The 17,862-nt window shown below is 39.9% G+C and overlaps 1 protein-coding gene across 2 annotated transcripts in view; it reads left to right on the forward strand.

The window, feature by feature from the left end:
- Window positions 1-17,862, forward strand: part of Sertad2 (SERTA domain containing 2) — a 103,065-nt gene that overhangs the window by 73,901 nt on the left and 11,302 nt on the right. The window contains exon 1 of one of the 2 annotated variants that reach the window (XM_047522997.1): window positions 11,427-11,704. The exons of the other annotated variant lie outside the window; for it this stretch is intronic. The gene's annotated coding sequence lies outside the window, so the exon portion shown is untranslated. Of the gene's footprint in view, window positions 1-11,426; window positions 11,705-17,862 lie in introns of those variants that run through there. 2 annotated transcript variants of the gene reach the window in all.

Genomic DNA, 17,862 nt, shown 5'->3' on the forward strand with positions numbered 1-17,862 from the left:
GTGAACTGTGTACAAGAGTTGGTGAGAGTTTGTATTCTGCCCCTTTTTTCTGTGGGAGTTATTTCCTGTTGTTGACTAGAGTTCTTTATTTAGAACCACCTAGCTTCAGAATGCCTGCTAGCTCACAGAAAAGAGTGTACTTAAAACATAGGCTTAGTTCAAGACAATCTCTTTGAAAAAGAAAGTCACACTGCTCATGCACTGAGACTACATGATGTTCCCGAAGGTCAAGATCCTGATATCAAAAGAAGCAGTAAGAAAGAACGAAACTGTGCTTGGTGTAGCTGTGACTGGTCAACGGGACATCCACCAGAGTGAAAGAAACTGCATGGAGAAAGTGTGCTTCCTTTTGTTTAAAAAACAACAATAGCAATAAAATTTTACGTTTTAGTGCCAAATGAGTTGTTTGGCATTTTAAGGAAGTAATCAAAAGCCTTCCATATTTTGTGAGGAAACTTTTATTCTGTCTAGCATGATAGAAGTTAGCCTAGCAGGTAAGAAATATGCCCCAAACACAGGCTTTAAGACAATTATGCCTTTATTCTTTCCCTATCCAAAGGACTTCCTATTAAGAACTTTAGGTTACTTCAGCATTAACACTGGATTTTATAGTCTATTTTAACCACCGTAGGTTCCAGGCGTATCAACTCACTGTCCATCTTGATGAACCTTAATTTTGCTTCAGGGACCTTGCTATTACAAGCAGTGCTACCACATTCTTCTTCTATGTTTCCATGGGGATGAAAATAAGAGTTTCTCTAGACGTGGACTCCAAGTCTCTAGAGTTGGCCCTTCTCATCCCAGATTCCTAAAGAGAATTAAGCCTCAATGCCATAAGGGATCCACTGTAGGTAATGAATCAACCTTCTGTCCTATAAATCTAAATGGTTCAAATGTTGGGCTGGAGCTAGAGACCTATAGCAGCTCTGTAGAGGGATTGTATGGAATCTCTTCCTAATTCCTGGGTTCCTCTGAGAGACTTGAGATCAACCATGATGTGGATATTTACACCAGAGACATCAGCAAGGCCACAAGTAAGAGTTTCCTCCCCATCTCCTAACCTGTTGTTAAGTATTTGCCAGCACACCACTGCTTTTAACTTCATACCATCCTTGGGAGAACTGAGGAAATAGCTCCCTGAATCATTTTCTGTAGGGCTTATTTTCTCATGGAACCCTGTTGAGAATGTGCTATGTGAATGTGGGCAGGGTGTGTGCATCTTCAGCTTTACTAAATCATGCCACACTTTGTCCAGAGTGGCCAACCAGCTTACACAGCTGCCAAGAACTCATCTACATTCTTCATGATCAGACTTTAGTTTTTGTCAATTTATTGCTGTAAGAGATTTTATAATTTTTCTTTTTCTTATTACTGATGAAGTTGAGTATCTTCACGTCTTTATTAGACATTTGAGTCTCCTCTTTTACTCATTTTTCTATTTGGTTTATTTGTCTTCTAAAAAAACTTAGAACTGAGTTCTTTATTAATTGGACTTATCTTTTGTTAATTCTGTGAATCACACGTATCATCTGACAATCTTTAGGTTGTCTTTAACTTGTTAATTGTATATTTTAATAGATGCTTAATTTTTAATGTAATCAAAGTTATTGACTTTTTTTCTTTATAGTTTTTGTATTGGGTGTCTTTTTTCTTAATAGAGTTGCTGCAGGGAACAGAATTCCACTCAAAGGATTCAACTAAAGAGACTTTAGTGAAGAGACTTTTTACAAAGATGTGACCAAAGTTGAGGCTGGAACACCAATGATCCTAGGAAGCTATTATTGTCCTTCCTCCTGAAGGAAAAGGGAAGGAAATGGAGTTGCTAGGGTAAGCCCTACAGAAACTCAGTGGGAGCTGACATCTGGAGGAGGAGTTACCTAGCAGAAGCTATAGTTGAGGAGAGATGGGTACTACCAGGCAGAGGCCCAAAAGCAGGAAGGAATAGGTTGCCTCTCTCCCTTCTGACCCACTGATCTCCTTTTGGTGCCTTCTTTAGGGGAATCTGATTGCAAACCAGTTGGCAAAGGAGCTCGGATGAGATGGTGCCTAGAGGTCCATATGTCAAGGCTCCAGGCAAAGCAGAAGCCAAGTAGAGAATGATCTCAGGAGATGCAAAAGAATCAGCACACATTACTTGTCCCAAAGCCATAAATATATTTTCTTACATTTTTTCTCCTAAAATGTTTCAAGTTTTGTTTTACATATTTAGATTCTAGTGTACCCAAAATATTATTTGGTCAATATTAGGTACCTACTTTTATTTTTCCTCCAGGTGACCCTGAACTATTTATTGAATAGTCCATTCATTATTTCCCCATCAACCTCTTGTTATATAATTCCACATGTGTATGGGTCTGTGTCTACACTCTGAATTCTTTTCTATTGATCTGTTTGTCTATACCTATGCCAAGACCACTCTGCTTTAATTACTAGAGCTTTATAATAACTTCTGCTGTCTGATAGTGTTAGGGGGATCTGAGGTTACTGGATGGGGGCAGGGTATCAGGCAACCCGCGCACCAAAGAGCAACCAATCAGAAGCCGACAGATAAACCCTAATGGCGACTCGTACCCGTCTGTCACTCAGCAGGATCTCCAGCCAATCCCAGAAGGACAGGGGTCCCAGCAGGGTCTCCGGCCAATCGCAGAAAGACACATCCACCCGTGAGCCTACCCGGCCTACCCAGGCCTGCCCCAGAGTACAAAAATGCCGCCTGTGGGAGCTGCAGCACGACTTTTCCGACCCTTTACCTTGGTGGACCGGTGAATCTCGCCCCGCAAGCTATCCCAATAAAACTTTTTTTTTTTTTTTAGACGCTTTTGGTCTGATTCCTTTTGGCCAGCATCCGATCTTACAGATAGTACACATTTCCATCTTGTTCTTTAAACAATTATAGTTATCTTGGCCTTTTCTATTCTAGATGAATTTTAGGACTAGTTTAACAACTTTCATGAAAAAAATTATACACAAACGCGCGCGCGCGCGCATTTTTTAAGGATATTGGGGATCAAACTCAGGATCATGTGCATGCTAGGCAAGTACACTACCACTGAGCTACATTCTAGGTTCCCAAAATTGGAATTTAAATTGGAATTACATTTCATTTATTGATGAATTTGGGAAGAACCGGCATTTTTAAAGGATTAAGTATTCTTGTCCATGAAATGCTATGGTTCTCCATTAATTCTGATCTTTTCATCTGATGGACTTTGGAAAGGTGTTTCTTATCTAACTTTTCATTATTTGTTATAATGTGAAAATGGTAATCCTGAAATCTTTTTCTTCGTGGCTGTTAATTTTTGTCTTTAAAACTAAAAGAATGATGTCCAACAATTTTAAAGTGGTAACAAATCAGAATGGATTGTAAATGAATACCTGATTAATTAAAATTTTTCTCCACCCCCTTTGTAATTTGGGCTTTGGTTTCTTAAAGAAGTTAAGCAGAAATGCAAATGATGTTGCAATTACCATCAATAGTCCCGCAGAAGCTATTTTTTTCTGCCTCTTCAAATCTGGATTGTGCTACAATCTGGGTAATAAGGCCAAATGAATCACTGTAGTCAAGGAATCTGGTGAGGTTTCCTTGACTTGATGTGACTTTCAGATGTATGATTTCTTCTATCCGGTCCATCTTTACATACAACTAAATAGACACATTATTTGAGCAAATTCAGGATTTGTAACAGGACAGAGCAGCACAAGCATCAATGCTATAGATGACATTTTCGAGTTATTTGCTACTCTCCTTTCTAAATTTGGTGTTACAGATTCAACTTCTGTTTTTAAAAAGGGAAGTTGTGTATAGATCATTCACACTATTATTTTCTCCTTAAAGTCAGTTTCTTTGGTAATTGCCCATTTAAGGAGATTCATATGACCTAAACAAGATTTCTGTAAGAAAACAGTTTTGAAACAAATATTACTAAGCAAGGTTAAATCTTTTTTTCACTTTTTAAAGCATGTTTAAAAGAAACAATTGAGTGGTTACACAAGTGACCCTAATGTGCTACTGGTGTCTATTAACTGCTTGTTTGGTTTCTTCCTAGTTGACTTCATCCTGTACATTACTGAAATTCTAAATATAAAAATTCATAAATTTTAAAATTAAAAATATACTTTTTAAAATTTAAAGCAAGGAACTACTATCATTGGACAGTTAGTAATTTTGAAAAAGTCTTGTTTATTCTGGCAATAGGTATCAAAAAGACAATTCTACATCAGTGACTAAAAGAAAAGATAATGTCTATACTGTTTTGGCAAGTGATTACTTCTTCTGAAAACTAAAAAAAAAAAGAAAAAATTTAAAGTGTCAAAGAGTTGTGTGTTGTGTTTACATTTAAACTGTACCCTCTCTTCCCATGTTTATTTTCTAATGATACCTCATAGACTCAACGTAAAGGCATTTCCTGGAATCCATACACATTCCTGTCCTGAATTTTTTTAACTTCTCAAAGTAGAATTTTTACAACTTCGGTTTCAAAAACTGGTTTGAATATATTATTTGCATTGCAAAAACCATCATACTTCTATAGACTCGCAGTTCTAGATCATCATGATAATGAACACAGGAATATGTATAGCAAAAACCAGAATTTAGTCTAGCTAGTCATATAAGTTTGTTTGATTTTGAAACAAAAAATACATCAGGCATTAGAGTAATGGTTTTGAAAAATATTTTTCCTATCATTTAGCCAAGTTTTCCTCAAAATTAATATTGGTTGATAATATTCATAACTTATTTGATTACTGACATTTTTATATGAAGACTCGAAGGTAACAGTGATAAATGACTATTTGAACCATTCAGATAATCACTTGAAAATTTAGATAAGCAAGTTATTTTTTGTTTGTTTGTTTGTTTTATCTCAAGATTGATGGCCTAAGCTTATAGTTTGGTTTTCTCAATCCTCTGCTTTCTTTTTTACCCATGAATACGAAATGCTGTATTTTAAAATACTAATTGAGACTTAAATCTTAGAATAAGTAGAAAGAGGAAAATCTTCATAAAAAGTCCAGAATGGTGGAATTATGGCAATAATTTGGTATTTATCTGCAGGGTTGTGTGAATGTAAACTTGGTTTTATATTCTTTCAAATATAGATTCCAAATGTATAGATTAACTTTTGTTTTAAGGTGCTGGGGATTGAATCCAGAACCTCAGGCATGACCAGCAAGTACTCTATTGCTAAACTACACCCCCAGCCCTTGATTAACTTTTAACAGTATTACTTTGTGAGTTCCCATTAGTCATTTTAACTATGTTAAACTCAGATGGCATATTTTATGTTAAAATATTTTAAATGTTTTAAATGTTAAAAAGCAGTTATAATTATAATACTATTTTACTTATTAGTGATCTTTCTAATTATGCAAGTTCTAAAAGGCTTGTGTGTAGTTATTTCTATGTATACAACATTGTGGAAAGGTAGTGAGAGGGAGATTTTAGCAGGAAAGATTAACCCCTTGAGTTGTAAAGCTGCTATAAGCTCTTCAGCATTCCTTAATGTCTTCATCATTCAGTGCTTCCTGAGTGAATATTTTGGACTGCTTACTGTGCCAGTAGTTCCACAGGCTGGAGACAGAATGACAAGCAAGAACCACAGTTCTATGAACCATGCTGGAAATGAGTGCAGGGCTGGAGGGTATGATGAACTTTATTTCTTTTTTGTTGTGGTGGTTGCAAGTTGTTCATTCTGTGGGTTAAAATATGGGTTAAAACAAGACTGGAACAGGTGGGGCTGGGGGGTTTTGTGTAAGAAATAGAATTGTTGTTTTCCTCTGACCCCTATCTAGGATGGAACAGGGTGGAGTGTAGCTGCCAACATGCCCTGCTCTCCTGTTGGTCCGAGCATGGTATTTGGTATTTGTCTGTAAACTCTTCACTCTTCCTGAGGGATTCCTACTCTTCTGCTGACACTCAGCAATCCACAAAAAAGCTCAGTGGATGTTAGACTGTGCAGCCTCTGGACCTTCTTCGTCCCTGAGAGTCAGCTTGATAAAGTGAAGAGCTCCGTTGGCAGGTCCTTCTGCCTAGTGAGACATGGGCAGGAGAACTGTCCTGCCTGTGACCCATAGAGATGCTATGCAAACAAGACATCCAGTCGAGGGGCTCTCTAGGTTGTCCTGCTGCTGCACCAACACTGGGGGGCAGTAGTTCAGAATTCACAGCCAGGTGACTTGAACCATAATGGGTAACAAATCCAGAAGAATATGGCTTGATTTTTTTTCTTCTGGACATGACCAAAAAAAAAAAAAAAAAAAAAAATTTGAACAACATATCCTATTGAGGAAAGCACATTATCATTTCTGCTTCTAATTCCTTTCATTTATAAATGTGTGAATGTAAACTTGGTTTTATATTCTTCCAAAGAATCTAAATATGTTAGAAAGCATTTTATCTCATTTGAGCCCTAATACTTCTTCAGAAGCTGCTAACTCTTGGAAAGGCTCTAGAAATGTTTGAGTTTAAGCCCCTTTTTTCAGGTGCAGGAGCAGGCTCAGTGGTGCCCAGGATCTGATTCAACCTCCCTGTGGGCTATGGATGAGGAATTAGACCTAAAGCCACCTGACTCAGCAGCCCTGTGCTCAACAATCCTGTGCTTGTTTCAGCAAAACCTTGCTAATATGAAATCCATCACATAGAAGATGAAGAAACTAAAAAGTCATAGATTAATCATAATTTGGTAATTGATTTGTGCATGATCTTCACACTCCTAGTCCAGAATTCCAGAATTCCTCATCTCACCAGGCTGTTTCTCAAAGACAGGAAAACTCTGGAGGCTACACAGTCCTAGCATTCACTGGCATTTTCTGTGAACTCTAGAAACACTGAGTGTCTTAAAAAAAGATTGTGAACATTCAAGACTTGCAGATAGTTCATAGGCCTTTGTCTAAATGTAGAACCAATGTGTGGAGACTAGCAGGTAGTGTTGCATCAGGGACTGGGAACCAGAGCACATTTTCCTGAAAAAATCTTAGTGCCCTTCCTGTCCTAATAGGAAGGGAATGTTGGAGTTATCCGTATCAACAAGAATGTCCTTTGCAAATGGAATAGGAAGGAGCTAATGCCTCAGAAGTCATCATGTCTAGTAATGGTTAGAAGTGACTGATTAAAAATGCTAAGAAAAAGCCCAGTGCAGTGGTGAATGCCTGTAATCCCAGCTACTCAGGAAGCTGAGGCAGTAGGATGGCAAGTTAGTGAGATCCTACTGCAAAATAAAGGGCCAGGTGTAGATCATTGCCCAATACCAAGAAGATTTTTTTAAAAAGCTAGAAAAAATTTTTTTTCTAAAAAACATTTCAATATTGTCATTAAAATTGTGCTCCAAGTTAATAAAAAGAGGAAAAGGCAGATTTCTAACAGAAAGAAACTCCCTTAAAACATAAGGAGTGGTTGTTACCCAGCAGTTCAGGACAATGTAACAAGCTTTGCATAGGGGCTGTAGTTTTGCTTGTGTGAACTGTGACTTTAGGGAGGAGCAGGAAAAAAAAAAAAATCCTGACAAAAGTAGGTGGAAGAAGAGACAGAAATTTGAAGAAGTAGATGAGTTAACTTGAGCTGGCCATGGTGGTGCACACTGTAATCCCACTGACTAGGGAGGCTGAGACAGGAGAATCACAAGGTCAAGGCCAGCCTCAGCCACTTAGCTAGGCAGTAAGCAACTTAACAATACCCTATCTCAAAGTTAATAAATAAATAAATATTTAAATGACTGGGGATCTGGCTCAGTGGTTAAGTGACCCTGGGTTCAATCCCCAGTGCCAAAAAAAAATGATTAACTTATTTCTTTGGTGCAATAAAGTTTCACATTTCTAATACTTAAATCTGTCTGTGTCATCTTTATGAGGGTGTCAGTTTTCCCAGTCATGCTATCCTATAAAAACTTCTTGGTATTTTTTAAGTGATGTGACTTCCAGAATATAAAATTTATTTCAAGATTTCAGTTATTAGTGAATGGGAAGTCTACAGTTTGTATCTCTGTATTTTCCATGAAAAGATTATTTAGCCTAGCTGCTTCTATACAGTTTATTTAATAACTGAAACATTTATTCTATTTTCTTTGGCTATAAAACCAAGACTGATTTTTGCAAGGTATATAAATGGATGCTTACTGGTAATATTTCAGGTGGAGCCTGAAACACAGCATTTAATAAAGGCAAAAGAAAAAGTTTGAAACCTGTTTTAAAATCTTTGTTTCTTGGACTGGAAGAGTAGTTCAGTGATAGAGTACTTGCTTAGCATGTGCCAAGGTTCAATCCTAGGTTCAATCCCCAGCGCTGCAAATAAATAAATAAAGTCATCGTTTCTCAGTTTTTATATCCGACTCATCCCTTGTTTCTTTGGTGCATACTAATTAAGTGCTAAAAGTGGCCTTCAGTTAGTACAGTAGTGTACTACTCTGCAAGATATAGAGGCACAGAAACTTTCAAAAGAGAAACAGTGAAGTGTAAAATAGTACCCAGAACTATAAAGTGATGCCAAAAAAGAATTTCTCTGAAATTAGGCATTTAAAAAATTTACCATCACAATGATATGCTTATAAAAGGAATATTTCTTTTCTCCCTAATTATATTTCTGATAGTTAAATGTGCATGACTGCCTTAATTTCTTATAACTATTCTAAAGTTATGTGAAATTGAGAGGGAGAGCTGGGCACTGTGGCTTACGCCTGAATCCCACTGACTGGGGAAGCTAAAGCAGGAGGATCTCAAGTTCAAAGACAGCCTCTATAATTTAGTGAGATTCTGTCTCAAGATAAAAAAAAAAAAAAAAAAAAAAAAGGCCGAGGATGTAGCTCAGTGGTAAAGTACCCCTGGGTTCAATCCCCAGTACCACAAAAAAAAAAAAAAAAAAAAGAAAGAAAGAAATTGATTTAAAAACAACCTCTAAATTGTGGATGAAACCCTGAGAGCAGGATTATTAAAAATGTCCCAAAGAGTGAAAACCAAACATTTTGTTTGCTAGGAATAATACTTAAAAATAATAATAATAATAATAATGCCACTGAATAAGTACGTGTAAAAGTATCGGGAGGACCTTCTTTATCCTCAAAGACTTGAATTTCCAGGGCTAGGCAGGGATTGCTATGCTGGCCTATGTGTGACTCAACCTGGGGGAAAGGAGGAGAGGAGGAAGGGACAGGGCTAACCACCTAGTGTTGGACTGCACTGGCAGCTGTTGAAGCTGCCATTATGCTTTGACTTGTTCTGAGACACCAGATTCTAAAAGTTGGGAAGTGGGAGTTGTATGTAACATGTATATTGATAAGATACTACAAAAATCAAAAGCATCAAAGAGGCAGAAACCATTTCACTCCAAAACTCAGGTTGCTTTCCTACGAACTTAAAACTTTACTGAGCATACACACTATATATATGTGTGTGTATTTATATATATTTACACATAAATATATATATTTATTGATATATGTATATTTATATGTATATATCATGTTATATATACATATATGTATATGTATATATATATATATGTATATATATATATATCTCAAATTGTCCACTCTGGGGACGCAGAAGTGGTCAACTTTGATTTTAGTTCTTTTCTTTTGTACAGGAATGTTGTATTTGGGAAGCCATTACTAGAAGATATCCAAGTGTCACAAAAATTCTGCAAGTCTAACTTTCTGTTAACTTCAATTCATGAATAAAGTTTGAATTCATTTTAATTCAACATAGCTAATGTCTCTGGCCTCCTACCATGATACCGCAGGAAGAGATTATTGCAGCTTCTATTTCAATGGCTTTTCCTTAAAGTGAGCACTGAAAGTATAAGTGAGTGGGTGGTTAGGAAACTGTTAGTAGTTAGTGTTGTCTCTAAAATGCAGAACTCTGGAAGTGAAAATATCTTGGCTCCCCAGCAAAATATTTGAATGTTATGCCACCCAGGCACAAACTGAGTAAGACCTACAGAGCCCTGAGCACTACTTCTATGCTATTTAATTTTGAATGTCATTAAAATGAAACTTTCCAAAGACATCCACAAATAGTTTTTGGCATTGGTTGTACTTAATTAAACATCTGTATAAGATTTTGATTGTATTTAGGGTCCAGAAAAATCTTTTCTCTTCCTCTTAAAGATAAAGCTAGACCCATTGTCTCCTTTACCAATATTTCAACCAAGTTTAATCTCGATAAGATCATCAATCTGATTGATAACAAATCATTACAGAATAGTGTGAATAGGTCTAAATTTGTCTTAATGTTAACGACTTATAATCACCTTTATGTTAGATCTTAAAGCTTTATTATCCTTAAATGCAACTAGTATAGTGGACCATTAAACAGCAAAGTGATCTCAGAAGATATTGATTGGAGTAGCAGCCAAAATCTTAAAAGTGTCTAAATTACTTTTGTAACATCTTTATCACTGAATGTACATGTCATTTTTTAAATAATCATTAATTTTCCAATTGAGCTGTCTCCTTGGCCTCTTTTCCTTGTGCTCTTAAATTTGCACCCTTTAAGCATATACATGCATTTCCAAACTACTACTGTATAAATTTCCCTGCTAAATTTAAGTAATTCACAGCATAAGATTTCTTAAGGGGAGGGAAAAGGCAATCAACATGAAACTTGGGGGCAGAGGACAGCACCTCCAACCCCACTCCAAGCTTGGCTTTCCTCCGGCTGGCTGTCGGATCTACACCGTGGCTCAGCCTGCCATGTAACTCGCTTCTCTTGGGCTCCGAAAGTACTGTTGACTTGGTGACACATTTCGGGTGTCGGGCCGAAACAACCGCGCGCAAAGGGCTTTCTGTCCCCAGCTCCATCTCTGAGGGCCACTCGTGCGTCCCGAGACGAGGACGTCGGGTGAGTGTCCGGCGGATCCGTGGATGCCTGCCTCAGTAACCCCGCGGGCAGCGTAGACGCAGTGCCTCGGGACCGATCTTCGCCCCTCGTCCCCTGCTGGGACCCTGCCCGCCCTGCTGGCCGGCCCCAAGTTGCCGAATAGCTCGGATGCTTGTCATATTTGCGGTCGCGCGACTCAGCGGGTTGCGCGCGCCCTGCACTCGCCGCCGCCTTTGTCACCAGAGGCTTCGTCATTTGCCTATTTTCCAGAGTGTAGAGGGTTAATTGGTGGTAGTCGTGGCCCTCCGGCCAGAGTGTCTCCTTTTCTCTCTCCTCCTCTTTAAACCTTCCCCTAAGAGAAAAAGGGCGCGCCGGGCGGAGGAGCGAGCTGTGGGCGGCGCTGCCGTCCGGGGCCCTGCGCTCCGCCTGCCCCTTCCTGCTGCTCGGGCTGCGGCGGCCGGGCTCCGCATTTATCGCGCCTCCCGGGACCGCCAGGGGAGGGTGGGGCGGGGCGAGGGCCGGGGGCGGGGCCGGGCGGTGGCGAGGCGGGGCCTGCGGAGCCCGGGGCCCGGAGCTCGCGGGAGGCTCGCTGGCCGCACGTCACTCCTGCACAGCGAGTGCTGGAGCACGAGCTGCCGCTCGCTCGGCCGGGCGCCCCCTCCGCCCGCCTCCCGCTTCCTCCTCGCTGCCTGCTGCCGCTGCTTCCACCATTGTATAATGATCCGGGCGCTCAGGCAAAGGACGCCGGAGTCTTAGCTTCGGTCTCGCCCCCTGCCCGTTTCCCGGCGCCACCCTCGGGCCCCCGCGGCGGGGCACTCCGCATGGAGAGGGAATAGCTTGAGGAGTGGGCGGAAACCCCTCCTGATGCGTTAGTTCCCAGGTGGAGCTGCATGTGGTAAGTTCTCCCCGCGCCGGGTTGGAGGGGAACCTCGGGTGCGCCGGGCTCTAGGGTGGGTGGGGGGCGGTGTTGGGACTCCGCCAGGGCCGGGAGAGCCGGGACAGGGGAGGAGGGGCTGGGTGCCTCCACAAGAGGGACCAGGGGCTGGAGCAGGTACGAGCAGGAGCGCTCCCTCCCTCCACCGCCTGCCCCGCACCCTCAGACCCCAGGAGCTAGGGCCGCGACCCCCGCGACCGCAGGCAGATCTGCGGGGGGAAGGGCAGGGGCCGGGCAGTCACCGACCGGGGTCAGGAGGGGGTCGGGAGCTGATGAGAACTGAGCGGTGGGGAGGAGGGAGCCTGGAGCTGTCGCCTTTTACAGCTGGGATGTGTGTGCGTGTTGAGACGGTAGTGTTGTTGTGAACGTGCGAGACTTTTTTTTTTTAAGGCTCAGATTGCTGGCGCGGAGGCTGCTTCACTTTGGAGTTCCGTGGCCGGGGTTTGCAACCAACTTGATATAGTGTGTTTTTGTGAGTTTCCCGGTGTTTTTATATTAAAACATCCTCTCCACCCTCTTTTCGCCCTTGTCCAAGTGTATTGATTTAGGGTCTGAATGTACAGTAAACTTATCGTCTCGTTGGTTTTTAAATTAGAAATCTACAAGTCATCTTGGTGGTAACCGCCTATGACGGAGAGGGAGGGGGCTGAGGGGAGCCAGCTGTCCCAAGCCCTAGACTTTGTACCATTAAGAGAGGATGCCGTCAGAGGGCTATTGCATCGAGAGAAAATCCTGAATTATTTTTCTCGTTGGCCATAAGTTCTCTTACTTTCAGCAGAACTAGTGATATTAGATTCAGATGGGAGTTGTTTTTAAATTCACGAAAAGATCCGATATAGTTTTCTTAGAATTACTTTTTGCTTGCAAGCTAAGAGGTAGAATGCGCTGAATGGGGAAGGGAAGTCAATAGGCTGAGACATCTAGCCTCCGACTTAAGCGGTTTTTATTTGAATCAAATTGGGTAGCCCCAGTCAGCCTTAAGGAACAGAGTGAATGTTTTCAAGCCTTGTTCATGAGATATGCTTTTTGATTTCCCAACATGTGTTAAGAAATGTTTATAATGTGTGTAAAGAGCCTAGAAGTTGCAGTCACCAGTAGGATTACTGAGGCCCTAAGTGTTTTAAGTTGCTTTTTGTAATAGGGCTTTTGGGTTCACTCAAGCTGGGGAGGGCCCTCTACCTGAGAACCTTGAGTTGTTTTGCTTATGGGGATAGTTGCTCAGCTCACCAGAAGGCTTGTCTCACCCTAGCAGCTCCCATTCCTTCCCCTTTTTATAGCAGTCTATTCTGAATTGAGTGTGCTGGGAGGATGAAAATACCCATCCTCAGATCCCAGCTTCTGGCATAAGAATAGCTTGTCCCTGGGTCCCTCCTTTCCTGTTCATTTTATCAATTTCATTTAAAAAAGAGATAGACACAAATGTTTAGATTTCCTTTAGCTTCGTTGACTTATTTACAGGTTTTACATATAAGATAAAATTGGGGTGTTCACCATTGGAGTTAGGAATGCTTTAAAATAATTTTTACTTCTTTCCCCACCTTCTAATTAAGCATGTATAACCACATTGCTCTCAGGTGAGAAAATGGACAAAACTGATTGGATGCCCCCTCCCCCAGCCCTTAATACAGGGTGCTATTCCTTCACTGGGACAGGTAGGGGAGAGGGCTCACATTTTATAATGCCAACCAAATATACCACAGGAGGTGTCCTAGGGAACAGTTTTATTGTCAAGCCAGTGTCACAGCCTCTTAGGTAACAGCTGCTCAGGGTTGTTTCCATTAAAGAACTAAGAGAAGGATATTAACTTAGATTTAGAAAATCTTTACACTCCTATTTGCTGAATTGTCCCTCATTAAAACTTTTTAAATTTAATTGAAGAGCTGAAATATAAGTCTGTCAGTTGTTACACACTAAACTTTTAATAATTAGCATAGTAAAATAACATAGATTTCAATTTTTTAAATATTCACTCCAATTTATGTGATGACTGATGGCCATTTTTTTAAAGTGTTCCAGAGTCAGTAAATGTTACACACTACAAGCATATTCCTCAAAATATTTTACCCTTTGGTTAACTGAGAAAGGTGAAAGTTGGGACAAATGTTTAGATGTTTCTTTTGCTGTGGCTTGTTTCTTGTTAAAGCACACTGATAAAAGTATGAACTTTATATTTCATTTATATCAGCAGAATTAAGACCACTTTGTTAGTATTACATGCAAATAAAAATAGATGCAGTATTTAGGAAGGTGAACTTTAATTCACTTGCAGAAGTTTCAAAACTTTGTGGCTACAGAAATTTCACATTTACTCTCATATTATTTAGAAGATAGCTCTAGTTGCAATAGTTTCTTGGTGAGAGAGAAAAAAAGAGAGGTGTCTGTGTCTCTGATTACTGAGTCCAAAGATCAGGTGTATGCTGAAGGCACCAGAGGGCAAGCTCCAGTTTAAGTGAAAAATGGCCTCACAGTAAGGGTAACACCAGTGCTTATAGGTCTTTCCATTAATTAATTCTGACTAGCAGAACATGAAATCTAAAAATGCTTTTGGCCACTGCATATGTGCAAGTCATATATTTTCTACCTATCATTGATTATTAGTCACTAAACAATAGAAACCTACAGGCTGACATCTGTTTAAGAAGTGTGTGGATATTTAACTTGTTTTTTTGTTTGTTTGTTTTTGCAGGGCTGGGAATTGAACCTAGGGCCTCAAGAATGTTAGGCAAATGCTGTACACTGAACTATGTCCCCAGCCCCTTAATTTAGTGTTAATATTTTTGAAGGAAACAATAACTAATCAAAGTGGGCATGCCTTTTTCCCCCGCTAATGGTTGTCTTAAATGACCAGTGCATTTGGTATTAAAGGCAAACTTCTGCCCTGTGTGCAGATGCTGGGAAACCCTTATGAACAGAACTGTCCCCTGGAGCGTCCATCACTCATTGTGTGGAGCTGTGTCTTTCTCCATTAGCACTGCGTGGCAGTTCATTCTTTGTATGAATCTGTGAATGGCATATGTCAGCTCAATAAAAGGACATTCCTATTCTGGCCAATAAATAGATGCTTTGTTTGGTTGTTCCCCCCACCCACCCCTTGAAGATCATGAGACAAACAAAAACATACTTGACTGTCTAAAAATTTTCTTGGCAATACATACAAGTTAAAATTTCAAAATAAAGACAGCACAGTATCTTTTAAAATATATGACAACACAGATACAAACTTGTCATTTCAACAAGTACCACATACAGACAGTGCAAGCTCCCTTTTGAAAATTTAGCTGTCTTTGTGGTCTGAGGGGGTCCTAAAACTGGAAAGACTCAGTCTCCTCTCAGGATCCTCTTTCATCTGAACTTAGTTGGAAATACCTACCAGGATTCACTGAAGCAAGTGCTGCATTTTGATTGATCTAGGGTAGAAGCACAGGATAATCTAAGCTGTATTCTGCCCCCATGGCTGTTTTCAGTTCAGAGCAGAGTCTTGTCTGACCTCCTCTTCCACTTGCATGCTGTCTGGTAGAGCTGGCCCTGCCTCCCAAGAGGGACAGCAGAACTAGGGTCGAGTGTGCCTGGCCTGGCTATGGAGAGTGGACTGAGCTGTGTGTATGTGTGGGGGTGGGGGGCTGAAGGGAGGGGGCGGAGGACAGATCAGCTGCCGCTGTGCAACTGCTACAGCAGGTCTGACTAGTTTGAGGTGCCCAAAGGCAGCTTTGTTTCTCTAGTAACTCTGGGGAGCAGCAAACTTAAGTTCTTAAAACTAACTCATGTCTGCATTACTATCTTTTGGTCACTTTGCAAAAACCTGTAGCTTTACAGGGTTACTAATTAATTATAAGATTTTTTTCTTGATTTAAAAACTTTCATAGGTGGTTAACTGAAAGGAAGAACCTAAACCAATATTTTTATTCTTCTAAGGGGTTTCCCATAGAATAGTGAAGGTGAAGGGATTCTGGCCGTAGCAGAATACACACACACACACACACACACACACACACACATATACACATATACATACATTACATATAATATTTACATAAAACATAGATAATATATATATATACACATGCACACTCATGGTTATAGTGGGTTGTGGGAACTCTCTGAACAAAAGTAAAAAGTACACTTGACTGTTGTAAGACAAATTCAATAATCAAAAGTCCCTTGCTGCAGATCAACCTTTAGCCCTTTGCTCTCCTCTTCTCTGGCTGACTGCTTATCATTCCAGGCCATGCTGCTGCTCCTGGGGCTTGGAGCAGGCCTGCTGGAGTACCCCACCCTTGTGTTGAGAAGCACTGCCCAAGTTAAACTCAGGGAATCTGAAAGTCCCAAGGTCATCTCTGCACCAGAACAGGTTTGCATACAATTCTAGCCACACGAATGAGATAGCAAGGCGGCAACTGTTTCAAACTAATCTTGTGTGAGTGGTTGTCCCATTCCCTGGTAGATGATACAGATTTGCTTTTCAGATTTCTTCCCTTTGTTGAGAGGGGCATCTCCATGTCTGTCTCTGTGTCCTTCTAAATCTTGCATGGTGTCATAGAAAAGTCACCTGCCAGAGGATTTTAGGCATTGTGATCTGTAGCCAAAGGATTTTTGCTCAGCCTCTCTGTCCGAAACCTGGTGATAGTCTATCTGAACAGTTTTTAATAAAAACACTGATTTTAAAAAATAGTTTCACCATATCAGAAATATAAAATAAGATCAATTTCACCTGGTAATGATTCTTAATGACAGTAGTTGGTTTACAAATTCAAAATGTGATTTTTCAGGTGTCCCCTTCTTTCTAGGAGCTAAAGCTCCCAAAGAGGAAAGACAAATAGAATGTTAGGAGAGGCTAGCTGGGTAGGTTAGAGGAAGGCTTTCCATAAAGATTCTTGGAAGAAATTAAAGTTGAAGTATTAACTATTTTCCTTAAAAATAAGTATTTATTACATTTAGTGTGGTACTCTGATTATTTTGATTGTACGTAGCTAAATAACTTTGCTTAAAGTTCAGTGAGTCATTCATTATCAATACAGAAGTCCCTGGAAGAAATGCATTTTATCTCAAAACAGCCCAGAAGTAGTTACTCCTAAAAAGATAAATAAATAAAATAAAGACTGCCGTTATTTACAAAGTATCATTCACTGTCCTGAAGTTTAGTTTTATTCCTCATTGCCTTTTTCTACTGTGTGAATTTTTCAAGTACATAATACAAAATTTAAATTATCTTTTTAAAGCCTCATCAAGCCTACCCAGTTCTTAAAAGCAACTAAAATAAATAAACATTCTGAATATGTAAGTTACCTACATGGAACAGGTATTTGCATAATTGAATAGTTATTTCCTTCCTTTTACACATCTCTGGAGCATATTTCTAGGATCCTATACCTCAAATTTTTGTACTCAGATGTCATGTTGCAGAAATGTGATATCTTTCTTTTAAGGAACCCAGATTTAAGCCAAACAATACAGCGTTTCACCTTACTCAGTAGATAAAGATTTCTCTGGTTTTCTTCTATAGACCGCATGTGGGAGTTAAAAGGTGAAATTTATGTTGTATACATGAGGAATATTTTAAAGAATTTTTCATAGTAATAAGCTATCCAAATCGGAAAGTATGGTTGGTTTTTAATCTTTTTAAGCAAAAAGCGTCTCCTGGGGTTGCATGCATGATTTTTATTCATTGACAAGTAGTTGGCTAACAAAACCTGAAGGAAAACCTTTGGTTTCAACTTGAAGGAAAACCTTTGGTTTTAACCTTAAGACGCAATTTTATTTTTCACAGAACTTTTTAAAATTACATTTACCTGTTGTAGTGCTGACTACTTTATATACTTGGCGATCCTCTTTAAGAAACAAACAAAAACTGTCACTTTTGGCAAAGCCTTTGGTTTCTACCCTAAGCCGCCTTTATTTTCCCCTGACATTGTTTATTAAGGGTCTCTTGTGTGAGGGGAAAAACAAGGTATCTTTGGGGAAAAGATGCTACAGGAGGGTTGAAACCAGAATCCCATCCATGCAATTATAAATACAGGAGAAAAAAATATTTTCATTATGCCGGGGAATGGGGGGGGTTACTGGGTGATACTGGCTCATCTTTACGGGCAGACAGTCCTATGGGGAAAAAGTCAAATCTGAGG

This window comes from Sciurus carolinensis, chromosome 13 (genome assembly GCF_902686445.1).
Source record: "Sciurus carolinensis chromosome 13, mSciCar1.2, whole genome shotgun sequence".
Classification (NCBI taxonomy): Eukaryota; Metazoa; Chordata; class Mammalia; order Rodentia; family Sciuridae; genus Sciurus; species Sciurus carolinensis.